General features: G+C 39.2%; 1 protein-coding gene across 24 annotated transcripts in view; it reads left to right on the top strand.

The window, feature by feature from the left end:
• The window catches only part of TNS3 (tensin 3), a 232,459-nt gene that overhangs the window by 76,685 nt on the left and 141,526 nt on the right, over positions 1–14,248 (top strand). The gene's annotated exons all lie outside the window — the stretch shown is intronic.

Genomic DNA, 14,248 nt, shown 5'->3' with positions numbered 1-14,248 from the left:
TAGGAAGGCCATACAGAGGGATCTGGACCAGCTGGATCAATGGGCTGAGGTTCAATTGCATGAGGTTCAACACAGCTGAGTGCTGGGTCCTGCTGCACTTGGATCATAACAACCCCAGGCAGCATTACAGGCTCAGGGAAGGGTGAGAGGAAAGCTGCCTGGCTGAAAAGGACCTGGGGGTGTTTACTGACAGCCAGCTGAATATGAGTCAGCAGTGTGCCCAGGTGGTCAAAAAGGCCAACAGCATCCTGGCTTGTATCAGGAATAGTGTGGCCAGCAGAACTAGGGAATTGATCATCTGACTGTACTTAGCACGTTGAAGTGCTGGAGCCAATTCAGAGAAGGGCAATGAACCTGATGAAGGGTCTGGAGCAAAAGTGTTACGAGGAGCAGCTGAGGGAACTGGGGCTGTTTAGCCTGGAGAAAAGGAGACTGAGAGGAGACCTTATTGTCTACAACTATCTGAAGGGAGACTATAGCATGGAGGGTGTTGGTCTGTTCTCCCAAGTAGTCAGTGATACGACAAGAGGAAATGGCCTCGAGTTGTGCCAGGAGAGGTTCAGATTGGATATTAGGAAAAAATTCTTCATGGAAAGGGTTGTCAGGCATTGGAACAGTCTGTCCAGGGAAGTGGTTGAATCAGCATCCCTGGACATGTTTAAAAGACATGTAGATGGGAACATGTTTTAGTGACAGTATTAGGTTAACAGTTGGACTCAGTGATCTGGAGAGTCTCTTCCAACCAAAATGATTCTATGACTCTATAAATTATACAGGAAGCTGTTGTGAGAAATTCTTTAAACTTGTTTTAGAGACAATTTCATACATGTACCATATGTTAAAAATGGGAAACTATATTTCAACTGGTTATTTATTCTCTCAGGCATTTGGGTATTGAGTATTCGAAAGACTAATGTATGGAGTGCTAAAAATCTGTAGTAGTGTAACTATCATTGAGATACTGGTTTATGTTATAGCTTTTAAATAATTGAAAAGAGATGATCTTGTTACGTTGTTCATCCTGATTCAGATCTGTGTTTTGCCTTTATTGCCTAAGATGACATCTGTATTCATTCATCTGGTTATTGGTTTAAGACAGGAATGATTCTGATGGTTTTTAAGATGGTCTGAGAATATACTAAGACCATCTAAGAACGTTGCAGGCAACCTAAAGGATACCTGTAGCTGTAATTGTATGCACCGATTCAGATCGGTGTGTGGAAAGTGTTTCATGGATGCCAGCTTATCCACAAGTATCTCTTCACCCTAGAATACATTTTACCACCAAGAGAAGTCTTACTTCCTGCATCTTCTATAAAACTACATTGTCCACAGCCTATGGGGAGTAACTATTTTTGCATGATTTAAACTTCACCCAAGACAAATGTGTAAGCAGTTGGTCACCTGACAGTCATGTAGAAAAGGAGTGAATGAGAACAAAGAACCTTGCACTTTGGAGATCCTGTAGTCATTTTGGTAGTAAAGCATCACTCAAAAGACTATTGGGGTCATGAGCATTCATAAAAGCAATATTATATGCAAGTCTAGCCATAAAGCCTCATAACAAAACAGATAATGTCATAAATGTTTTCAGGTAAAAGCAGCAGCTCAGGTCTTCAACTGGCAACATGACAATGCAGGATTTCAAGAGGTTGTCAAGGCAATAACACTATTATGCTTGGAAATGAAAAACATGTTTCTTGTTACATAAATCATCCATGAAATAAACTTTATGCAGACCTGAAAATAAAGTGGACTCTGAATTTGATCATAAAGTACAAATGAAGGAAGAATCACGTTTTGGAGTTGTTCAGGTTGTCAAATGCTGCCTTGTAGGATGAACCGTGAATCGGTTCTGCGAGGGCTTTCTACTTGCTCCTGACGTAACAGTGAGTACAAAATAACAAATGCAGGCAAGCGTCCTAATGATATTTCAAAACTTAGGGCACCACTGTAAGAAAATGTGAAGTTACAAAAAGAAAATTAAAGAAGCAGACGTTAGCTTGCACCGATTTAGGCTGTTGCATTGAGTGCCCTTATATAGATATATTTATAGTGCCATTACATTATATAGGTGCCCCATCTCTGGAAACATTCAAGGTCATGCTGGATGGGGCTCTGAACAACCTGATCTAGTTGAAGATGTCCCTGCTTATTGCAGGGGGTTTGGACTAGATGAGCTTTGAAGGTCCCTTCCAACCCAAACTGTTCTATGATTCTGTGTCAATTACATAATGGTTACATTTTAAATTAAAATTATGTAGTATAAATCCACTAGATCAGTCGATTTATGCAGTCCTAAAATTACATTTGGCCCTTTGAAGGCAACCATGAGGCTGATGTTGCCCCTGGTGAAAAGGAATTTGACATGCCTGCACTGGATGGTGCAGATAGATGCCAACATGAAAATTGAATTAGCTGTAAAAGAAAGTTACCCAAAAATGCAATAAAAAAAAAAGTGCCAGAAGTCCAAACTTCACTCTCTTGGAATTGTATGTGGAAAGAAACAAACAAAAAAGTGAATATAGTGGAAGTCTGGATATAAAACCTAAGACATATATCCTTCTCTGTCAGGTTACTGTTTTCAATTTAGCCCTGAAGTAGGGGGTGGGTATGTGGCTGCAGGAAGGAGTAAATGAAAATTAAAGATCCACAAATTCAGAACAGATGTCAGGAAGCAGTATTTCACGCAGAGAGCAATGGATATGTAAACATGTCTCCCAGGCGCTTTTGCTGAGATGAAAAGCAGTGAGGTTACTCAGGACTGAAGCTGTCTAATCGCATCCTGGGAGACAGAGCTCTGAGTGGGCTGCGCCACAAAGGGTCTGGTCGATGAATCTGCTCTGAAGACGTCCCTCAACTCTCATGTCCTGTGTGAACTCCTGTAAGCTATTTGTGAAACTCTCTGCTGCATCTCTGCTAGTCAGAGATCTCAGTGTGCACTGGTTTCTGTAGAAGCATTTCATTTCAGTACAACCTCTGAAGGCAGCTGTTTTGCCTGCGTACTCAGTGGGCCTCTCCTGCACCCATCGGCATGATGTACCATGGCAGTGCTGAGCTATCACAGCCCTCTTGTTCTCAGCCTCAGAAACTTGGTATGTGTTCATAGAAAGACACATGGCTGCATCTGTAATGTGACTTCTCTGGTATTCTGTCTGTACATACTCGTAGTGAGGTGTTGTCCTGCTGACATATACACTTGCTCATCACGGAGGCCTGATGAACCATACTTTTTTGCATTTTGATAGAAACAAGGGCCTAAAAATGCTGCACTGCTTGGGCGGTAGCAGTTTTTGTTAACTTACTGTACTATAGAGATACCTGTTCTGCCCTCATAAACTTGTAATTGACTTTGTATAAATTAAGCTATTGTAATATACTTCAGTTTGCAGTAGGCTTATTTAGAACTAAAGACAGCCTTTCAAATTGTTGTGTTATAGCAGCATATAATACTATCTCAGTTTACTGTAAAAAAAATCTACTATTTGTTCTTTAGTCATCTGTACTTTTTATGTATGTACTGTATGTACTGTATTTTAAAATGCTCTCTAAAATAAGTTTTTATTTTCACTCTGAAAAACTTCATAAGAATGAATTCTGAAAGAATTTTGGTTTAATGTACAAATCCCAGTCCGTTCAGATAATTACTACCTTGTATGGCCTCAGTTCATGCATGTTTAACTTGGAAATGTTTCTTTATGGCTGTTTGTTTGGATGTACATATGTAATCAGTGTTTCCTAAGGTTTCGGAAGCTACAGCATATCTAACGCCCCATGGCTTTGGTCTGGCTTTTGCCCTGGGCAGTTGAGTCCCCTTAGGTTTGTAGCTTTGTCTTGGGGCATGTCTCTCTGTGTATGATGTAGGAATACTTGTTTGTCCCCCCACAAAGTTTTCCCTTAACTCTCTGTCCTGGGATGCCATTTTGTCCATCTTTTGGTTTTGACTCTGTCAGTTAGGTATGTGGTGTGCATCTGGGGCACTGAAAGGCATAGTCTCGTGACTCCGGCCAAACTTTTTTCTTTGAAGTCTGGGAATTTGAAAACCAGTTTTTGTCTCCTGATCTGTGGGAAGACTAAAAGCGGGAGGGGGAGCCTCTTGATCATATTTTCTAGACCTTTTTCTTGTATGCTGATTCTCCTCTTGAGAACTGACTGATTTTATTAAGTTTACAAGGAAATGCTTACATTTTACAATCAGTAAGCCTAAGTATTTGCTGAAGTCTTTTGCTGAATCGGGTGTGATCCAGCTTTATGCCTTTGCCTAGCAAACATTGCATGTATCCTTAATTCAACCTGGAAGATATTTTTGCTATGCTTAAGCCAAAGACATTTTTCTTACATAATGCAGTTTGATTCTTTGCTAGTCTGAAATGATGTTTCAAAGAAACAAATATCCTATGGCTTTTTCCACTTCCAGTAAGTTTAACTTATATATGGGTTTGATTCAGCCCACCTCCTCCTTCACCTTTCAAGAAGGTATCTTAGACATCTCAGGGGGGTGCAGGTCTAATCAAAGTTTTTTGGTTTGTTTTTTTTTTTTTTTTTTTTTTTTTTTAATTAGTAATCTAAAATCCTTGTTTAGACTAGGTTCCTGAGCTGCAGTGTGCCATGTGAATGCAGTAAAGTTAGATCAAACAATTTATTTCAAATTCTGAAGTGTTTTCTTTTTTAACAGAAATAACATTCATAATGTATTTCTAGCATTTTATCATTTATAAAGCCAACAAAATTGTTTTAATCCTAAAAGGCATAAACTCTGATGTGACACTTTGTCCTGCTAATTTCTCAAAGGCCATGTTTTTTCTGATTCCCTTTTTTAGGAATTTTTATGTGAGAAAATATAATTCTTCCCTTGATGCTGATCTTCCTTTTTCTGTGAACTGTTAAAGCTGTTGCTGATTGAAGATGATTGAAAGAAGGCTCCCCACTGCCTCCAACTGCCATAGTCCCTTGTGATATCCTAATATTTTTCTTTCTTGGTCTCTTTAACAGTCTAGGAAATAGAAACATCATTACAGAAAAATGCATAGAAATAAACAAAAATTTAACTTGAATTACTGTAAACAAACATGACTAGCAGCACTATAGAAGGGAGAGTGACAGTAATCACAGCAAAAAAAATTAGCAAGGAATGGTGGTTGATTTTGGTCCTGGGTTGCATGTTCAACTTGTGTTGTGAAAGTAAAGAACTCCCTATCTAGCTATCTATATGTATATGTGGAGAAACTAATATTGGTCAGATATTTTCAGTTTGGAGATTTAAAGCACAATCTGTTCTGGCTCTCAAAAGGCTCTGTTGAATTTTGTTACTTGGGTATTTCTTGGACTGGTTTGTGAATAAACCTAGTGCTTACTTGGGTAGTGTTTTTAAGGTTGTGAGGCTGGGCTCAGGCTCTTGCAGTGGATGGGCATGAAGGCAGGTACTTCTACCCTATGAAGGCAATCATTGGCCCTCAGCAGTCCAGTGGGACAGATACTTATGTGAGAAACATATGTTCCACTGCCATATGACAATTTCTTTTCTGTGTTTTTGGAACAAGAAGAAAAGATCCTTCTTTCTTTTGTGTATGGTTGTCATCCTTGCCAAGAGTTCCAACGCAAGTCACATGGACAGTTGCTTCATTTACCTTCCTGAAATTTAGTTTACATTCCTAAAAGGATGTCTAATAGTTCCCATCAAGTGGCTGACAGATATACTTGCTCGTGTTCATTCTCTCATATGCGTTTGGCTTTGTAACATACACACACATGAACAAGGCCACCACGTGAGGTGCTTTTTATTTTATTTTTTTTTTTTTTTTTAATTATTTTTAAATGTCAGTGTGGGTTCTCCTTAATCCTCTCAGATTTTGGGCAGAGGGAATCAAGGACTTAAATGAAAACTTGTGTCATGTTGTTTCCAGGAGGTAGCTGTGTGAACCGAACCTCTGTGGTTGATGCATTTTTGTGGTAATCAATAAATCCAAACACACTCAAAAGGCTGAAGACTTCAAGGATTTCTTTCTTCATAGGCGGTGTTTGGCATGTTACAATGCCGTGCATGCAACCCTTTCAGTGCTGCCTAGCACTGGGCTGGAATAAAAGTGTTTGCAGTTGAAGTCTGAAAGATTGCTGTGTGAGTTTTGTAACTGACATTTGACCACTCAAAGGGGTCTTCAGGTTTTTTCTGATTGTACCCAGAATCGGTATTTTGCAGATCCTCCTCTTCACAAAATATTTTGTGCCCTGTTAGATATAATACCACTGTAATGAACTGTGTAATGAGTAAACCTTCAGATTCAACCAGAACTGTATGTTATTGAGGGATATGAGGACTTGAAATTGCTTTTTATGGGCATAAACCTTGCATTGTTTAAGTAGCAGAAGTGCTGTGATGGAGTGCTTTGTATTTGGCAGTTAATTTGCTGGGGCTTTCAAAAAATGAAAAAGTATTTTAAAGTATGCTAGTGTTCTTAGATAAGAACTGTCATTTAGACTTACTGTTTCAGATAGCTTGCTATATTGTGCAAGACCCAGCTGGTACATGTACAACTTCAACGTTTGTTTGTTTCCTTGCTGATTTTATTTTAAAAATAAATTTAGCTGTTGGCAGAGGGAAAAGAAGATAAGATGATGTTAGTGAGGGAAGGAAACAGAACAATTTCTGCTTTTCTTTGTTCACCACCATAATGTGGGTAGGTTACATTTTCATGACAGATGTGAACTTTCAACTGGAAAATCTTAGAGTGTTTTAGGAGAGTTGGGTTTGTTGATTGGTTGGATTTTTTTCCTCCAGTGCCCTCTCTTGTTTTGGCTGATTTTTAGGAAGGATGTGTTTACTGGTGCAGTTGTTTTCTGGCTAGCTCTGGTCCTTTCCCTATAGATACATGGCAAGTGTGTGTGAGATTTAATGTATCTTTTGTTTAAGAGAGGTAGAAACACATTTGTCAGCCTTTTAGAATGGGATCAAAGAACCTGGAAATGATGCATTTTTACATTGCTGCTGCTTGGAATTCTCCCTTAGGTGACCTTATGCAGCTCATGCCATAGTCAGCTTTGGTAAATGAGAATTAAGTAGGTTACAATAATATACTACTCCTTTCTTTGTGAGTTACTGTTATTAAAAGTTGTTTACTCTTACTGTACATGATGCTCTTAGCCTTTGCGCTAGAGGCATTTCTTTTGTGTCTGCTGTTACAGCTAAAGGCAATAGCAGCATCTGGAAGGGTACTCTGAACATCAACAGCTGCTGTAACTGGGTAGCAGGCATAGTGTCCCAATGATGTATAACATTTTGCCCCTTTGCTGTATCATGCTGTTTTGCTTTGGCTGGGGGTTTTGAGGAAGAGTGCATACTCCTAGGAAATGATTGAGTTCCCTTTTGCAATGTGACTTCTCAAAAAGTTGGAGCCACACCAGCCTTAGATTGCCTTACTGACTTGATGGAAGAATGGGAACTGAGATATAGACATTATCATGAATAACCACAATTTTTTGAAAGCATAGAATGAAAGAGAGTGAGTACTATTTGTTTTGGAAGTTATGAGCTCTGTCCCAGAAGAAGTCCTCACTGTTTTCTATCAGCAAGCTGAAATGTCTGAGCTTCACTAGAATTTGCTTTTACTACTTCTGTGTGATAACACAGCATTTCATAGTATTTTGCTAGTCATTATCTCTAAAAGGCTGCTTCACTTGTCTTGTTCTGTCTTGCTGAAGAAGACATTTAAAATACCTCCCACAGTTAAAGCACAGTAAAGGAAATTCAGCGTTAGTGAAAACAGTCTATTTGGAGAGCTAGTTTTGATGATAAAAGATATGTATTTAAGTGTGTCACAGAGAGAGCGTTCTGTACCCTTTTGTTGCGTTGTCTCTTTTTTTGAATAGCTGGAAAATTGAAGAAATATTTAGAATGTGCATGTTTAAGACTTTAATATATTTTTAGAGGAGGGAAATTTGTTAAAATGACTAGAGAGCTATGAAAGTCAGGATTGTCATATAAGAAAGTCAGAAATACTGTAATAAAATTCAGATGCTTCAGTGTCTTCATGTTGGCCTTCAGCAAAGTGCTCTCAATCTCAAAAATGGACAAACTGGGGCCTTCTAGAGGGACCCTTTCTTTACAACATGAGAATATATTCTGGTGGGAAAGTGGAAGATTCCTCCTTGGTTCCTTAACCCTTTGGGCTACTTTGGCCTCTTTTGTCTTACAGATGAGTGTACTCCAACAGTTGTTCTGAAGGATTTATGTAAACTTTGGGCTGGAGAGGTCACTGTGCTTCTTTGCGATGACTCTTACAGACCTTCTGTCACAGGGTGAAAACAGTCCTGTGCTAAGTGCTGTAGGCTTTAAACTGGCCTTGGTGAGATGCAGAGAACCATCTTGCAGATTTTCCACTCTAGGTAAATAAACAAAAAAAACTCAAAACAAACAAAAAAGCCCGAAACTCATTACTTTACCATCAAGGTGACTTCTGCCTTCATATCCTTCTGTGATGTTGACTAGAAAAGACTGGCGTTGTTGTCTTCTGGAGCTCTACTTGTCTATCACGTTTCTCTCTTCTCTGTAATATGTATTATGAAAAATATCCTTCCCCCGATTTTAACCTAATTATATTGTTTAAATATTGCTTTTATGTTATCTTGTTGTCTTTAATACTTTCATTTAATGGACATCTCTCTGTCCCAGCTGGTAGAGGTACACTGGAAACAGTGAAACCTGTGGTCTGAGCAGTGACCTCTGCAATTTGTTGTGACAAAGCTCCTGTCTCCTCCTCCTAAAACTTCTGATACTGCTGGCTGTGTGGTGCCATTTGTGACCACAGGAACCACAATGCCTGTAACTCTTATCATCGTTGCTCAGATCCTGGAAGCAGACTGAAACTGATAAATCACACCAATATGTTAAAGGTCAAAAATTCTAAGGTACAGCAGCCCTGGTGCTCAGCTTGTTTCTGCTCAAGAAAATCCAATCCATTTTTGGCAGTTTGTTCTTTTGGTAAAGGAAAATGTCTGGGGAACTGTATCCTCGTTGCCTGCTAGGGCCTTCCCTGTCTGGTAGTGTTGCAAGATTTGTTTGACTTTGCAAATGAAGCCTGTTTTCTCATGAGGATTACACCAAAATAAATAGACTTGGAGTCCTGAAAGAATTAACGTAGTTCCCTGAGGAATGTATGCCTAATGAAGCTTGCAGAAGTCAGATTTGATACAAAGAAAGCAGAAGTCTCAAAGATGTGCACAATTGCCAAAATTAGAATTTTTTTAAACTGTTCTTTAAAGAAGAAGCAAAATGAGACATTTTGAGCAAAGATACTATGTTTTTGCACTCATTTAGCATCAGCTAATTTCAACCTAATTTATAAATCTGTGGTTAAACATAGTAACTCAAGAGGGACAGTAGCTAGCACTCCATTTACAGTTCAGATTGGCAAACTAAACCACAGTGCAGAGGCCTTGTGTGAAGTCCAGTAAAAAAAAAAAAAAAAAAAAAAAAAAATCTAGTTTTAGGATTTTGGCATCTGCTGCCTGGTTTAACCCCTGTTAGCTACACCCAATTTCTGACTAAGTTTCTTGTCCTTTGCTTCTGAACTCTTTTGGAGCAAATCCAGTGATCTGATAAAGCAGAAGACTTAATCTCTGGTTACTGGTTTACAATTATCAGTAGAAACTCATCCATTTTTGATTTGTGGAATCTTCTGTTTCATTCGAGTTTTAAAGAGATTCTTCTATTTTATCTTTTTTTCCAAATAACATATGTAGCAAATGTCTGGCACTGTGTTATTCAGAGAGTTGGAGAACAGCTTTCATGATGGAAGTGAGGACTGTGACTTTGCAAGATCAAATATCACAACATGGAAGAAAGCCAGACTTTGAGATGGCATAGATATGTGAACAATACTTTTCTGTATCTTGGGATAACTGCATTCCTAGTTACTTGTGAAAGTTTTTTTTTCCTTCGGTGATTTCATTTGGAACAGCTTTGTTGCTTTGTCTTGGGAAACAGGGGTTTGTATATTTATAAATGTGCTATATTTTGAAATCCCTCCTGAAGGTATGTAAATTTCCATTTCAAGGGCTAATTTCAGAATTTATTTCATAAGTCATAATCCTAAATAGAAACAATGGAGTTGCGCAGGGGTCAGGACTTTAGGAACATGGCTTAGATGTTACAGTGCTCTGTTTTTTCCAATAAATTCATGGAGAGTTTCTCAAGCTTTGGCTGATCCTCTTTACACCTTGATGAGGTGGGTAATGTAGTGTTAGCATTATTTCAGCAAACAAAAAGTACTGAAGCTGATAAATGCTTAATTTGAAGAGGGTTTGGGGCATGCTTTATAGCTGATCTGTCTGGCATGAAGTGCTAGGATGCTTGCTATCTCCAGGACAAAAGTCTGAGTTAAGTACTACTATCACACAACTGGAGATTTCTATTGAAAAAAAAAAAAAAAAAAAAAAGAAGGGGTACTGCTATTGTAACTCTTTAATCACAAGTTAATATCCCAATAATGTCCCTTTTTATTTTAGAATTTGGATTTATTTTTAAAATTTTGTCATGTTACAAGTTGTAACATGTGAGTAAGGGATTTTATGATTTGAGTGTTTTGGGGGGTGGGTTGGAGGAGGGGGATGATAACTAACAGGTGTGTCAAAAGAAGAAAACTAAGCAGAGAAATTTCTTTTGTTTTCCAGACTTAACTCCAAAGCTGTATATTTAAATAAATAGATAAGTGTGTGCGCTTAAAGTATGTGTGTATATACATAGACGCATATTAAACATTTCCATGAGCTTGCCATTTGGGCTCCTGACAGTTATTTCTGCAACAGTCGTAAGGTCTCCTAACATCACTGTAACTGTACGTTATTTGGAAGATGTCAGTGGCCACATTTTGATGCTCCTTTTATCCATTTGCGTAGTAGTGAACTAGAATGAACAGATTTTTAAGCAGGCCATGCATATATTTGATTACAATTCCTTCCCCTGCATGTCCTTTATGTTACACATAACCTATGGCAGGCATGCCAGCATTTCTTGCTTGGTATAAGACTGGAGCTTGAAGAAGGTGATAAATTATAGTCAAATGGTTAAATTGCTTTTCCAAAAGTCATGTGGTAGTATTTGAGATTTGACCTTTGAAATGCACCTTTGGTAATAACTTCTAATTCTTTGAAGATGGTTCTTCCTCTGAAAGATCACCTATTTCTTGCAAAACAAACATGAAAAGTAAGGAAGATGAAAAAGAAAGATGCATCTGGGACTGAAAAAAACAATAAAATGTAAATACTGGATATCCCAGCAAATGATCTGTTGTGCAACAGTGGGGGGCACTGTGGTGTCTCTGTTACACCAAGTGGGGACAGATTTTATTTCGTTCGTGCCAGATATCCTGCCATTTGTTGACATTTTTTCTTGTTTGAGTTAACGTTTATCTCGTGTTGGTCGGTTACTCATTAACTCATGTGAGTGATGTTACAGTCTCATGAAGGAAAATTACCCACAGATTCATGGAAGTCAGATTTCTTCAACGAAGCAATTATTTTAAATCTTTTTCTGTCAATATGGGACTTCTTCAAACTAAGGCTCAATTCAGGACGTACCACACCAGGAAAGTGTTTCCATATTAACTGTGTATGCAAGAACAGGTAGTTTGCCTTTCAAATAATTGTTTGGTTATTTGTGGGTAGATCGATGTGTCTGTATCTGTGTGTGTATATGTGCCAGGCACTTGAGAAGGTAACTATTTTTGAAAATCAGGCAAAGCATTCCTGTATCCTGGTATTACTTGTTAATACATGAAAGTGCAGAAGCTAAATGCACCTTAGTTGTGTGTAATTATGAGATTTTACACTAATGCATATCCACTATCTCTCTTACAAGAATAAAGACACTATCGAAAGCTGAAAAAACAAGTGATTGCAAATGTCTTTTTTGAGACGAGCTGTAGCTGCAGTTGGAAGATCAGAAAAATCCTTCTGAAGTTTGTTTTGTGCAGTTGGTAAACAGTGAGTGCAATTTTTTAAACCAATGAAATTAGACATTTATACTCTATTTTCTCTGCATTGATACTGGATTGGTCTTGCAATCTTGCTTTCCAGCTCTATACTTTTTCTCTAAATGCTGATTTCTTTTAAGACATCTCAGACCTTTGCAAACCAGGAAAAAGAGTTGGAGCTACTCACATATCCCCAGCTTACGTTGTCTGAACCTCGTGATAGCCTCTCTGTTATCTGTGAACACGTCAGCTCTTTTGCTTATAACTTGTGTCTGCATTAATAGTGGAAGAATTTTCTGCAACTGCTCATGAGAACTGAAATTGGGATATGTAGAGGTCTTCACTGTTTTGATTCATCTGGGAAGAAATAAGCTATTTGTGTATAAGGAGTCAGAGGAAAAAAGAATCAGTGCACTTTGAGTGATTCAGTGTGCCTTACATTGAGTTTTGTAGCATGAAAACAGTAGCAGTGCATCCAAGTATTTGGCTTTGTGATGCATTTTGAGTGCTGTGCAGTTTAGTGACAGTGCAGCATAGTGATAAGTGGCAGTGGGCAAGGTTGAAGGGATTGCTGTGTACACCAGAAAGGGTATTATATAACTCTTTGTTGGTCCTAGAACAGTACCATCTAATGCAGCTGTTGATCTTAGTAAAAAGAAAGTGCAAAAGACAGAAAACCCAGAGAAGATGGAGTCTCTGTGTTATTAATTATGCAAGCATATGATACTAGTTCATCTTTGGTTTTCTACTGCGCTACCCAGCCAGCCTGCAAACTCTGTTGGGGTTTCCATTAGTTCTCTCTCTTCTTCCTGTTATAGGCAGTGAGAGAAAAGTGTTGAAATTTCAGTTTTTCTCCATTTTTAACCTTAGGTGTTGCTAATGAGTATACTAGCAAAAACTGATTTTTAGTGCTTATAATAAGTACCAGGTAATCACATGGTCAGGACGACTGTGGACAGTCTTTTATCCATAGATGCAGTGTTTGCTCCTCCTGGTGATGGTGCAGGGTGCACAGGGCTTCAGTTCTTCCTGCCACAGACTGCTCTGCCTGGTGGTTTGCCACTTTGGCTTGAAAGGAGAATTTGTGGTTGTAATTAAAGGTGGTGTATGAAGTTTTAAATGCTGTGTCAGGCAAGAGGTCACAGAGGCAGCTGATGTCTTTGCTTTCAGCAATGGAGTGCTATCATGACAGGTTATTTAACATCTTCTGCGTGTTCAGTAAGGTTGTTTCACAGTATCACAGTATGTTTGGGATTGGAAGGGACCTCAAAAGATCATCTAGTCCAATCCCCCTGCTGGAGCAGGAACGCCTAGGTGAGGTCGCACAGGAACATGTCCAGGCGGGTTTTGAATGTCTGCAGAGAAGGAGACTCCACAACCCTCCTGGGCAGCCTGTTCCAGTGCTCTGTCACCCTCACTGAGAAGTTTCTTCTCAAATTTAAATGGAACCTCTTGTGTTCCAGCTTGATCCCATTACCCCTTGTCCTATCATTATTTCCCACCGCGAAGAGCCTGGCTCCGTCCTCGTGGCACTCACCCTTCATATATTTATAAACATTAATAAGGTCACCCCTCAGTCTCCTCTTCTCCAAACTAAAGAGACCTCCCTCAGCCTTTCTTCATAAGGGAGGTGCTCCACTCCCTTAATCATCTTGGTTGCCCTACGCTGGACCCTCTCCAGCAGTTCCCTGTCCTTCTTGAACTGAGGGGCCCAGAACTGGACACAATATTCCAGATGTGGTCTCACCAGGGCGGAGTAGAGGGGAAGGAGGACCTCTCTCGATCTACTAACCACCCCCCTTCTAATACACCCCAGGATGCCATTGGCCTTCCTGGCCACAAGGGCACAGTGCTGGCTCATGGTCATCCTGTTGTTCCTATCTGTCCTGTTTTCTTTAGGGCTAACAGAGAGATCATGAGGAGGCTGGGAGTTGAAAATCAGTTAGCTGCTTTTTCTTTTTTCTCTCTATAAGTATTTTGTGACTTAAAAAAGCATTGAGGATCAGAGATGTATCTTTTCCACAAGGAGATATGGAGGCAAATGCCATCCCTTCCATGCTAGTGGTTAAAAGCTGTTCCGGAGAGTTGGGAGTGGACCGGGTTGTCTCAGTGTAGTCAGGTCTGTCTCTTCTTGTCTGTTGTACTTACAGGACTGATGTTTCTTTTGTTCTTGCAGCTTGCTCTGTTGTATGGATTGCATCTTCTTTTTATTACTCTAAGGATTATAAATGACACATCAGGCTCCTTCTGCTCCGTAATCCACAATGTACACCATAACTTGA

The sequence above is a fragment of the Columba livia genome, chromosome 2 (genome assembly GCF_036013475.1).
Source record: "Columba livia isolate bColLiv1 breed racing homer chromosome 2, bColLiv1.pat.W.v2, whole genome shotgun sequence".
NCBI classification, from domain to species: Eukaryota; Metazoa; Chordata; class Aves; order Columbiformes; family Columbidae; genus Columba; species Columba livia.
The sequence above is the reverse complement of the archived record's forward strand: the minus strand, read 5'-3'. Positions and strand labels throughout refer to the sequence as shown.